Here is a 13,129-nt window from a genome sequence, read left to right as displayed (position 1 = left end):
GAATTTGTCCACAACATCCTTGCACCAGTGAAACCGCTTCTTTGTTCTGACTGAGAGAAACTTCAAGTGATCCATTGCCCCGATAACATTCAGATGTTTTTCACCTGTTTGATCAAATTAATTCACTCGGTCATCTTTTTCACTGACTGACCAGTGAGTTCGCGGGGGGAAATATCATCACCTTGCCTCAGGGATTCACAGTCAGCGGGCCTGATGAAACGCCAGCGAGCCCGCCCCGGGGAGAGGCCGTTCACCTGCTCTCATTGCGGGAAGGCGTTCCCGAATTCTTTCAGCCTGCAGCGGCACCAGCGAGTCCACACTGGAGAGCGGCCGTTCATCTGCTCTGCCTGTGGGAAGGGGTTCACGCAGTCGTCTCACCTCCTGACTCACCTACGAATCCACCCCGGGGAGAGACCGTTCACCTGCTCTCACTGCGGGAAGGGGTTCACAAATTCTTTCAGCTTGCAGCGGCACCAGCGGGTCCATACTGGGGAGAGGCCGTTCATCTGCTCTGCCTGCGGGAAGGGGTTCACGCAGTCGTCTCACCTCCTGACGCACCTGCGAATCCACACCGGGGAGAAACCCTTCACCTGCTCTGAGTGCGGGGAGGGGTTCGCTCGATCATCCGGCCTGCAGACCCACCTGCGAGTTCACACCGGCGAGAAACCCTTCACCTGCTCCGAGTGCGGGAAGGGGTTCAGTTGCTCGTCCAGTCTGCGGACCCACCTGCAAGTTCACACCGGGGAGAGGCTGTTCACCTGCTCTGAGTGCGGGAAGGGGTTTACTCAATCGTCCAAACTGCTGATGCACCAGCGCGTTCACACCGGGGAGAGCCTGCCATTCACCTGCTCTGAGTGCGGGAAGGGGTTCAGCTGCTCATCCAACCTGCTGAGACACCAGAAAATTCACACCGGGGAAAAACCCTTCACCTGCTCCGAGTGCGGGAAGGGGTTCAGTTGCTCGTCCGACCTTCTGACACATCAGAGGATTCACACTGGGGAGAGGCCGTTCACCTGCTCCGAGTGCGGGAAGGGATTCACTCGATCGTACGCCCTTCTGATACACCAGCGGGTCCACACCGGGGAGAAGCCATTCACCTGCTCTGAGTGCGGGAAGGGGTTCACTCAGTCAACCAAACTGCTGAAGCACCAGCGGGTTCACACTGGAGAGAGCCTGCTCTTCACCTGCTCTGAGTGCGGGAAGGGGTTCAACTACCCATCCAAACTGCTGATACACCAGCGAGTTCACACCAGGGAGAAGCCGTACACCTGCTCCGAGTGCGGGAAGGGATTCACTCAGTCGTCCAAACTGCTGAAGCATCAGCGCGTTCACACTGGAGAGAGCCTGCTGTTCACCTGCTCCGAGTGCGGGAAGGGGTTCAACCGCCCAGCCAAACTGCTGATACACCAGAGAATTCACACCGGGGAGAGGCCGTTCACCTGCTCCGAGTGCGGGAAAGGGTTCAGCTGCTCATCCCACCTGATGACGCACCAGCGGGTTCACACCGGGGAGAGGCCATTCACCTGCCCCGAGTGCGGGAAGGGGTTCACTCGATCGTCCGACCTTCTGACGCACCAGCGGATTCACACCGGGGAGAGGCCGTTCACCTGCTCTGAGTGCGGGGCTGGATTCACTCGCTCATCCCACCTGCTGATGCACCAGCAGGGTCACACTGGGGAGAGGCCCTTCACCTGCTCCGAGTGTGGGAAGGGATTCATTCGCTCATCCAACCTGCTGATACATCAGCGGGTTCACACCGGGGAGCGGCCATTCATCTGTCTTCAGTGCGGGAAGGGATTCACTCAGTCGTCCCACCTATTGATTCACCAGCGAGTTCACACCAGGGAGAAACTGTTCGCCTGCTCCGAGTGTGGGAAGGCGTTCAGTTGTTCGTCCAAACTGCTGATTCACCAGCGCATTCACACTGAAGAGAGCCAGCTGTTCACCTGCTCCGAGTGCGGGAAGGGGTTCGGCAGCTCAGCCCACCTGCTGAGACACCAGAAAATTCACACCGGGGAGAGGCTGTTCACCTGCTCCGAGTGCGGGAAGGGGTTCAGCCGCCCATCCCACCTGCTGATACACCAGCGGGTTCACACCGGGGAGAGGCCGTTCACCTGCTCCGAGTGCGGGAAGGGATTCACTCAGTCGTCCCATTTGCTGTCACACCAGAAAATTCACACCGGGGAAAAGCAGTACACCTGCTCCGAGTGCGGGAAGGGGTTCACTCGCTCAAACGACTTGCTGATACACCAGCGGGTTCACACCGGGGAGAGGCCGTTCACCTGTCCTGAGTGCGGGAAGACATTCGCTCGGTCGGACAGCCTCCTGAGACACCGACGAGCTCACACTGAACAGAAAGTTTAAATATGTGGTATGTACATGGGGCGTTTAAACCCTGCAGTTGCTGAGACACCAGTGAGTTCACAAGTGACTGCAGGCGTTCATTCTGTGGTTATTGGTGCTGTTGATCACATCCAGGTTCGGACCCTGGTTATTGGGCACATTTGGGGTTGTTTCCCCCTGTAATTGGAGACACGTTCGTATTCTGGGTCAATTATAAATAAACCTGTTCTGTTTGAATGCGCTGGGCTTGAGGAGGATGTAAAGAGGCTGGATACGGACAAGCTGAAGGGACGGGCAAGAACACGGCAGATGGAGTAAAATGTGGGGAAATGGGGGGGGGGGGGGGGTCATGAAATAGGCTGGAAGTTTTTGTTTCCCTGGAGCGTAGGAGGTTGAGGGGTGACTTTATAGACAGAGATAAGGTGGATGGTCACAGTCATTTTCCCAGGGTAGGGGAGTGTAAAACCAGAGGGCAGAGGTTTAAGGTGAGAGGGAAAGATTGAATGGGCAGGTTTTTCACACAGAGGGTGGTGGGTCTGTGGAACGAGCTGCCAGAGGTGGTGGTGGGGTGGATACAATGACAACATTTAAAGTACCCTTGGATGGGTTCACAGAGAGGGAACGGTTCAGAACGATATGGGCCGAACGCAGGCAAATCCGACGAGCTCAAGTAGGCACCTTGGTCAGCACAGACAAGTTGGGCCGAAGGGCCTGCTTCCGTGTTGTATAACCCCATGACTCTGTCTGCCGTCTCTTGTGTTTCCACACTGCCCACTGGAATGGGACTGAGGCAGGACCGGTAGGGTCTTCACCCTGACGTCGGGGGGGGTGCGTGCTCCCCTTGCCGGCCTCAGCCTGCCCTGCTCAGTGTGGCCACAGACTGTCTGCTCCCTCAGTGCTCGGCCTCCGTGTGTTCTGCCTCCCTCAGCGCCTCCTGCTGTGACCCTCTGTATTGTGGAGGGTCATGGCTGTCACGTGACAGCACTGCCCCCTACCTGGTCGGCAGACACACCACTGCCAATCAAGGTTTAGCCCTGCCCCACCCATCAGTGCACACCAGGTCATTGGCCTTTTTAAATTACCTGGGCTGGACCCCCAAGACCTCAGCACTATAAAGAGCGCCACATGTGCTTGGCTCGGCCTCTTTTGTCTCCAAGGGATGACCCTGCTTCGCTCCAGGCTGAGCACTGTGAAACGGTGCTAGAGAAATCATTGGTGAGGTGTGCGCTGTTTAAAAGGGGTGGGAGCATTTTAGTTGGTGTCCCTGGTAGCAGAGAGCTGTGCCTGCACTGAGTCAGGGGGTGGCAGGTATCGTATTGTTTTTCCTTGATTGCCTGTATCTAGTTCGTTGTGTGTGTGTGTATTTACCTGTTGTGATTTCCCCACGCTCGCTATAAACTGTGTGCGTGTGTGTGTTATTCCCGTTACTCCTTTCCCGCGTTTGTCTTTTGTAAATCATTTATCTCTAAGACTGTGTTCAGAGTCCTTGTCTTCTGAGACCTCAAACCTGTTTCACAACATTTGGCACTGCAAGCAGGGTCTCAAAGGTCTTGGCTGAACACAGACGGAGGGAGGGATGTTCTGGAACGGGTAAGAAAGCCAGTGCAAGCACTGAGGATAGGATCCCCGGGTGGACTGACAAAAGCAAGGGATTCGGGAGCATGGCCAGCGTGCTGGCGGATCATGGTAAACCAGTGGACTGGGCCAAGCAGTTAGACCCCCGTGGTGAGAAAATGGGGCACCATGTGGTCTCCCTCCTGCAGAGGTTGGGGTTCCCCAAGGCTAAGTGGAGTCAAAGGGGTGCCTTCTGGAGGTTTGCATCCCTCCTGAGATGCCAGGTCAGGATGACTGGCCAGATACAAGATACATGTCTCCAAAAAGACAGGGAGATAGAGGTGTTGCAGCAGTGCTGGTGTATGCTGCAGGAGGCAGTCCAGGCTGCCCAGACCCGCGCCAACGACCTCGAGGCCAGAGGTACAGAGGTCTCCTGCAGGCTGATCCAAATGCAGCAGCCGCAGGCAGCCCGCTGGTCTGGTTGGCAGCCGGACCTGCTCAAAATTCGAGCCCTGGTCCGGTGTGGCGACAAGCTGGACGTATGGCTGGGGGATGGGGATATATGGATGGATACTGATGAGGGGGTGCCTGAGGAGGTCCCATCACACCTGCTCTCCCACCTACCCACCCGAACCCCTGCATGCTCGACCCATCACCACGTGGTCCCAGGTCTGCCACAGAAAAGAGGGGAGTCAGGATGAGGCCACCACAGGGGAAAGTGCCCGCGGTCTCTCCGAGACTACGGAGACCTGTGATTTCTCAGCCAAGGAGCTGACCCAGTTGGTGGATCGGTACTGCCAGCTGCCGGGCGAGCACCTTGGCCGCGTGGCTGCTCCGACTGTGGGATGGGGGGCCCCCAACATGAGCCTCTCTCACCAGGAAGCAAGCACCCTGGGGAGCTTGTCTGACCAACAGAGCATTACTAACGGTCTGCGGGCGCCACCGGGAGGGATCTGTGACAGCACTACCCTGTGGGATTGGGTAGTGACCACCGTGAGGGTCCGGTACCTTACCCTTCTCGAGTGGGACTCACATGGGCGACCGCAATGGAACACGGTCAGTGAAGGCACCGGGGTCATTAGGGAGTGGGTGCTGGTGACCGGCGTTTGAGGGAGCCCGCGATCATAACTTTTTTTAAAAAATTACCAGGGTGACCAGCGCGCTAGCGGGATGCCTGGTCACCACTGCACACCCCAATTTGAGGCCAGTGGTCCTGCCCCTCATGGGACCGGCTAATGGGAAGACCGTGCGGTATGCCATCACCCTCCTGGAAGGGCTAGAGTACTCAGCGGGGGGCGCCCACCCAGGTCCATAGGGCAAAGACGAGGGCTGGAGACACAACCCCCCCATTTTACGCGCAAACAGCTATTCTTGGACCGCACCAGCATAGATGGGATCCTGACCTCCACCATTTATGCGCTCTGGAAAGAGCTTCGCGGAGGGACATCTGGCCAGGGGAAAACTCACAACCACCCTGGGATCAAGCCCGACACGGGGAACCCCCAAACTCCAGGCCACGCAGGTTGCCCACGACGACTGCCCCTCCCCCACTCGAAACAGTCTCTCCTGTCCTCAAGGATGAGCTCTGGGACCCGCTGAGACAGGGAAATTGCCCATCTCCGCCAGCAGGAACCACCCACGCCACCCCCCCTCCCACAGGATGAAGGCCAGGGGTCCCCGCACATTTGTTTCACCGCCGTCTCGTGCCCGGGAGACCTGAGGCCACATATACCCATTGCTGTACATTGGGGAAAGGGGAACATACAGAGGTGGATGGCGCTTATCGACACGGGTGCCCAGCACACCACCATCCCGGGCGACACCGCCGGGTGGAAAGAGACACAAATGCAAATGGAGAGGTTAGGGGATTCCCTCTTACCTGCGAGGGAAGTCACGATCCACATGGCCATCGGGAACTAACCTCCTCTACCCGTAACGGCGTTGATAGCAGCCTCGCCTGAGTGCATCCTAGGGATCAATGTCTTAAAGGGACAGTCCCTTCATACTGACCGGGGCAAGTTTACGTTCGGGGTTGCACAGGCTGCAGTCGTTGGGGCAGCCAAATGGGAACCAGTTGTTCCCCCTCCCTCCAAGGTCCTCTGTAGCCGACAGTACAGAGTGCCGGGGGGGACACCGAGATATCACTTGAGGCCATTGCAGGGCGCCCAGACAAGCCTTGCATGCAGTGGTGGATTTAGATATTCGTAGCCCCAATATCTGCCACGGCTTAATCCCCCATAAGGAAGCCACATTCTTATGGGGAGCTGAGAAACAGGCCGCTTTTGAAACAGCAAAGCAAGCTGTGGCACAAGCACTGCCACTTGCTCCCTGCCAGGCAGGTGTCCCTTTTGAATTGCAGGTCTCGGCCAATGAGACGGTCACCGAATGGAGCCTCTGGCAGAAGATCCAAGGGCGCAGAGTCGCTTATGAATTTGCCAGCACCTCCAATAGATCAGACTGCTGGACTTGTGTGCAAACCCCAGCACAGGCCGATGAAGCTCTGCCACTTAACGTCAATCCCGCTGGATGACTTTCAAATGAGCTGTTTACATAGACTTTTCGCTCCTGTGGGTTTTGGCATATCTGTTTGGGGGAGAGGCTGAATGGCAGTCCCCCACCACTCCGCTCACAACTACATAACATCTCTTCCAGCGATTTTTTTTTTTCCCCAATGGGCTGGGTGTTTCAGGAACTGGTATTTTCCCTCCCTACAATTTGATCTCCACCCGAGTCCCGACTCTCAGGGTCATTCCACAGCTGGTGAGCAGACCTGAGGAATGCTGGTGCGGGCTCCCGAATGAGCACAGTCCCACCATCTCAGTCGGCCACAGCGACTGCTAGTGAAACTGGTACCCGGGTGCCCCAGTGACCAGTGCCGATGGTGCCGCTAAGCTGGGGGCTCCCATGGACTTTGACTGGGACCCACTGGATTTGCGGCCACCGTGCCTGCCCGTGGTACGGTTGCTGCTTTCCAGCGTTTGTGGTTCCCTATATCCACGCCCTAGATGACCTTGGGGAGCACCCAGCATACAGCGGCCACCGGGACAAAAGGGCCATCACGGAGGCGGAGAGGTTTTGGATAATAGCCTTTCCCACGTACAGCACAGCCCGATTGTCCCGTGTGGTCATCCAGAGGGCAGTGGCACTGAAGGCGTCCTAACACAGACAGCGGCAGAACTGATGGCCGTCAGGATGGTTGCCCTGCAGAAGTGAATGGCCCTGGATTACCTACTCGCTGTGGATGGTGGTACCTGTGCAGTGATTGGTAAGGAGTGCTGCACACTTATCCCTGATGAGTCAAGGAGCATCACCCACTTGGCTGCTCACATTTGGGACTCAGTGGCTAAAATTCAAAAGGTGAGGGATCAGCTCCTCCAGCACGACACCTCATGAGGAAACTGGTGGCCGTTTGTGTCTCTGGGGGAACGGTGGGTAACTATCATCCATTGGGTGACTGCTCTAACTCTCGTTGTTATTGCTGTCTTTATATTATGCTGTGCTTGCCAGGTTATCAAGAGCACATCTGCCTTTCATTAGTATTGCATACTGATATATAGCTTTAGGCTCAGAAATAGTTATTTCCGAATAAAAATTTTTATTTGGATATATCTCCTTATTGTGATCAATGCAATAATGGAGAGGCTTTTTTAATTCACATGTTTTGGTCATGTCTGAGTCTTAAAAGATACTGGATGGAGGTATTTCAGACTTTTTCTGTGCTTTTTAAAATAAATTTTAAGACAAATCCTTTAACTGCATTATTTGGGATTGTTGGAGAAAAAGATATAATTTTGGAGACTTCCGACTTGCACATATTGGCCTTTATTTCTCTTATAGTCAGGAGGGCTGTGTTGCTTAAATGGAAGGAAGTTACTCCCCCCACCCCCCAAACTCATGTTCAATGGCTACGGGATGTTATGTCATATCTAAATTTAGAGAAGATCCATTGTTCAATTTCTGGATCTAATCTGGACTTCCAAATATTATGGGGACCTATTTTGAACTACTTTCAAAACCATTGATTTGGTGCTGAAAGTACAGATACTGGCTAATTCTATTAGAACCATAGAAAACTACAGCACAGAAAACAGGCCATTCGGCCCTTCTAATCTGTGCCGAAACATTATTCTGCTAGTCCCATTTACCCGCCCCCAGCCCATACCACTCCAGACCTCTCGCGTCCATGCATCTATCCAATTTACTCTTAAGTAATTTACTCTTAAGTAAATTGGATAGATACATGTCTTTAGGGCTTTTTGTTTTGTCTTTTTTTTACCAAACCGCTTCGGTCTTGGTAATGGGTTTAGATTTTTTTTATAATAAAATTATTCCAATTTATTTCTGTTTATCAATATGAGGTATTGTGATTTCAAGTGTGACTCAATACAATGTATTTTGTAACATTTTGTTTTTTTGTTTCATGTACTTTCTATTTTCTATCTGGAATTAATAAAAAAAATATTGTAAAAGAAAGAAATAGTTATTCCCATGTAATGATTGGCAAGTAGTGACTTCCGAGGGGTGGATTGTATTGTGGAGGATCATGGCTGTCACGTGACAACACTGACCCTACCTGCTCAGAAGACACACCACTGCCAATCAAGGTTTGGCCCTGCCCCACCCATCAGCGCACACCTGGCCATTGGCCTTTTTAAATTACCTGGGCTGGACCCGCCAGACCTCCAGCACTATAAAGAGCGCCGCATGTGCTTGGCTCGGCCTCTTTGGTCTCCGAGGGATGACCCTGCTTCACTCCAGGCCAAGCATTGTGAAACGGTGCTGGAGAAATTGTTGGTGAAGTGTGCACTGTTTAAAAGGGGTGGGAGCATTTTAGTTGGTATCCCTGGTAGCAGAGAGCTGTGCCTGCACTGAGTCAAGGGGTGGCGGGTATCGTATTGTTTTTCCTTGATTGTCTGTATCTAGTTCGTTGTGTGTGTAGTTTACCTGTTGTGATTTTCCCATGCTCACTATAAACTGTGTGCACATGTGTGTGTTATTCCCGTTACTCCTTTCCCGCGTTTGTCTTTTGTAAATCATTTATCTCTAAGACTGTGTTCAGAGTCCTTGTCCTCTGAGACCTCGAACCTGTTTCACATCACCCTCCTACCCCCCACCTCCCTGCAGTGGGGTGGGGACACTCACGGCTCAGGAGTACATCAGGGCAGTGGGTGGGATCCCCCCCCCCCCCCCCCCCCCCCCCCCCCCCCCCACACACACACACACACAGACGGTGGTGCCGCCCCGCTCTCCCCTACCCTCCCTGCCAGCCTGTCACACAGCTGCTCCGTGGCTGCTCCGGGAGAGAAGGGACGGACACAGGATGGAAACAGGCCCTTCGGCCCATCACCTCTACACTGCCCAGCAACCACCCTTTTACACTGATGCCCAATTTATTCTCCCTGCAGTTCTCCCGCTCACCCACACGCTCGGTGGGGGGGGGGGGGGGGGGCGCAATTTACAGCGGCCAGTTACCCCACTGACCCTCACGCCTTTTGGGACGTGGGAGGAAACCGGAGCACCCTGAGGAAACCCCACAGGGAGAACATGCAAACTCCACACAGACAGCGCCTGACGTCGGGATCGAGTTGTAGTGTCATACAGCACAGTTGTACGTGGTTTGGCCCACTGTATCATTACCAACCTCTTGCCCATCTCCACCAATCCGAATTAGGTCCGTTTTCCTCCTATAATCTGTCTGAAAGCCTCTTAAACATACTAATTGTATCTGATTCCTCCTCCTCCAGCAACAAGTTCCAGATATCAGCCCCGCTCTGTGTACACAGAAGACCACAGCACAGGATCAGGACCTCCTACCCACCATGTCTGCGTCCACCGTGACAACCTAGCCTATCCCCTCTGCCTCCCATTCATGTGTCTCTGTTTCTGCTTCCAGCAGCTCCCCTAGCAGTGCATTCCAGTCACCTACCATTCGGTTTTCTTTTTACTACCTCGATTTAATAACACACGGAACGATCTGTCTGGAGGGCGCATGTTATGAGCCGGGTTGCTACTTGGTGAGTGTCCCTTTAAGGCACCTGAACGGTAGTGTGTGTTGTTTTGTTTGACTACTGCGAGTGGGAACGAGAAGCTTCTATAACTGGAATGATACAAGTGTCTGAAAGCGGATTCACTGAAGTGTTGGCAACTGCAGACACTGACAAAAGAGAGAGAGAGACATGAGAGTTGGTAGCACTGACTGCCAGTCTCTGTATCTGCGAGTGAAGCCCATTAGTTGTGTGACTGTCACTTCGCAATCTATACATGGATTTTTGGAGCAATCTGTGGAATCCACTTGGTCATTAACCTGTACCAGGAATCAGGTATATCTGTGGGCGGCCACGTATGAGTGCCCTCGGAGTGGCAGATATTTCTGACTAAAAGCAACGGAGATCTTCGGCGATTGAGGTGTCGTATTGGTTCCATCGTGGAACTTGTGGAATTTGTAAACTTCTTTTCTGTACATTCTCTCTACATTCTAATGTGGTTTTCAAAAGCCTTTGCTCATCGTTTTGCTTCATGACTTGCTGAACTGCACTTTGAGAACTGTTCCTAGACTTGGGGTTTGGGAACTTCCCACACACACACACTTCAGGTTATTTTGGGGTCAATGTCTGATATCTAATGTTTTTATTTCTCTTATTATTACAATTAGTTATTGATAAATAGATTCTAACATTTAAACATGGCTCGTTGTGTTTCTATTGTTGCTGGTCTGTAACAAAATTGGGGGCATGTCCGGGATCGAACTCAAGACTGACACGAGAGGTCAGGGCTTGAACCAAAATTGGGGCTTGTGGAATGATCGATTGCCGATCGGACTGATAAATTTCCTTTTGATTGGCTTGTGTGTGTGGAAACCAGCAACAATGGACGTTGATGCATTTTTGGAATCACCAACCCCTGTGGGATTGCAGTGGGTGAGGAAGGCAGGTTTTGCTATGTCTCGCTAAAAGTTAAAAATTGAAGCAGCAAAGCCGTCTATGAAAAAAGCAGCTGTGCGTTATGTGAATGAGGGGGTGTTTGGGGAGAGCAAGTTAGAGCAGTTTCCTGAGAGTAAACAAAGCAGGTGACGCCGGCACAGATGCATTTGGAAGAAAAGGAGATAGAGGCTGAGATGGAACCGAAGAGGACGGAGGCCACGGAACAAGAGAAACAACAGCAGCACGAGATAGAAATGATAAAGTGTAGGGGTTCTGTTTCTGGTCCTAGTTGTACCTTTATGGCCAGTAGGGAGGTTCAATTAGTCCCTCCGTTTGAGGAGGATCAGGTTGATCAGTATTTCCAACATTTTGAAAAAGTTGCTCAGAGTTCAAAGTGGCCATGTGACCGTTGGTCTCTTATGTTGCAAGCTTTTAGTCTGCCCTATCTGTTAGTGATGCGGCTGACTACGAGAAAGTAAAACGGGCTGTGTTTAAAGCCTATGAATTGGTTCCTGAAACTTATAGGCAGAAGTTTAGGGATCTGAGAAAATCTGTGAACCAGATTTATGTGGACTTTGCCGATGAAAAGAGTGTGTGTTTTGAACAATGGTGTACGTCTAAAAATATAAATGAGGATTATAACATTGAAAGGGTTGATTTTAGTGGAAGAATTTAAAAGGTGTGTCCGGAGGGACTTACAAACATATATAAATGAAAAGGAAGTGGCTACTTTGCAAGAAAATGCTAAGTTAACAGATCAGTTTGCTGTAACTCACAAGTTTAATTTGGAACAAGCTAAGGCCTTCCAAAAGAGTAATGTGGGTAATCCGGGTAAATCAGAAATTAAATTGGGAAGTAATATCAAGGGGAAGGATGATCGGAAGCAATTGTTGGAGAAACCTGCTGATCGTACTTGTTATTATTGTAAGAAACCTGGTCACGTGATAGCTAGTTGTTCCCTCCTGGAGAAAAAGCAAGAAAAGGAGGCTGTGCCAAACAGTTGTTTGCGCATAGTTGAGACAACTAAAAACCAAAAGGGTTCTGGACATGCTGATAAAGCTCAGTCCTTGCCAGAGGCAAATGCTGAGATGTTGGATGGAGTTAGTTAGGGATGAATTTTGTTCTTTTGTGTCAGAGGGTTTTGTCTCAGTGAAAGGTGGGGCACCCTTGGTGCCGGTGAAAATCCTTCGAGATACCGGGGCCTCCCAGTCCCTCTTACTGGACAGTGTTTTAAAGTTTGGTGATGAGACTGCCACTGGTGAGGTTTATTTAGTTCGAGGTATTACAGGTGACACTGTGTCTGTACCTCTGCACAAGGTAATTTTGAAGTCAGAGTTAGTGGAAGGACCTATTAAAATAGGACTACGGCCTAGTTTACCAGTGGAAGGAGTTTCTTTGCTATTAGGGAATGACCTTGCAGGTGGTAAAGTTGTCCCTGCGGTACAGCTAACGACCAAACCAATTATTGATGAGTCTAAGAGTGATTCAGATGTTGATCCATCCTGTGCAGTTACTCGAGCTAGGGCTAAGAAACTGGCCAATGCGGATGGTCCTGTGCAACCTGATTTAGTTCCCTGTGACAGTCCAAAACAGGATTCAAGTTATGATGACTTGTCAGAGACTTTTCTTTCTTCACTTGAGGATCAAATTCCTTGTGTTGAGTCCGAGTGTCAAGATTTGTCTTTATCCAGAAAAGGATTTATGATGCAGCAGACCAAAGACCCTGAGCTTACTCTATTGAGAGAAAAAGCACTCTCAGGTGATGAGATTGAGAAAGTGCCAGTTGGATATTATTTCAAAAGTGGACTGTTAATGAGGAACTGGAGACCTCCTGATATTCCTGCCAGTGAGGAATGGGCAGTTGTTCACCAGGTTGTGGTTCCTAAAATTTATAGGAATGAGATTTTAAGCCTGGCCCATAGGTGGTCATCTTGATGTGAACAAAACTGTAAAGAAGGTTTTGAAACAATTCTTTTGGCCTGGTGTGAGAAAAGATGTTGTGACATTTTGTAGGACTTGTCACACGTCAGGTTGTAGGTAAACCTAATCAGAGTCCCCCTGTGGCTCCATTGTAGCCTATTCCTGCATTTGGTGAGCCCTTTTCAAAAGTAATTGTGGATTGTGTTGGCCCATTGCCAAAGTCTAAGGCTGGGAATCAGTATTCGTTAACCATCATGTGTACAACCTCTAGATTTCCAGAAGCAATACCACTCAGGAATATTAAAGCCAAAACTGTGTCAAAGGCTCTTATAAAATTTTTCACCTTAGTTGATTTGCCTAAAGAAATCCAATCTGATCAAGGAAGTAATTTT

At 51.3% G+C, this 13,129-nt stretch overlaps 1 pseudogene; it reads left to right on the top strand.

The window, feature by feature from the left end:
* LOC127576629 (zinc finger protein 585A-like) overlaps positions 1-9,098 on the top strand; it is a 49,438-nt pseudogene extending 40,340 nt beyond the window's left edge.
* Positions 9,099-13,129: the final 4,031 nt, after the last annotated feature.

This window comes from Pristis pectinata, chromosome 12 (genome assembly GCF_009764475.1).
Source record: "Pristis pectinata isolate sPriPec2 chromosome 12, sPriPec2.1.pri, whole genome shotgun sequence".
Classification (NCBI taxonomy): Eukaryota; Metazoa; Chordata; class Chondrichthyes; order Rhinopristiformes; family Pristidae; genus Pristis; species Pristis pectinata.
The sequence above is the reverse complement of the archived record's forward strand: the minus strand, read 5'-3'. Positions and strand labels throughout refer to the sequence as shown.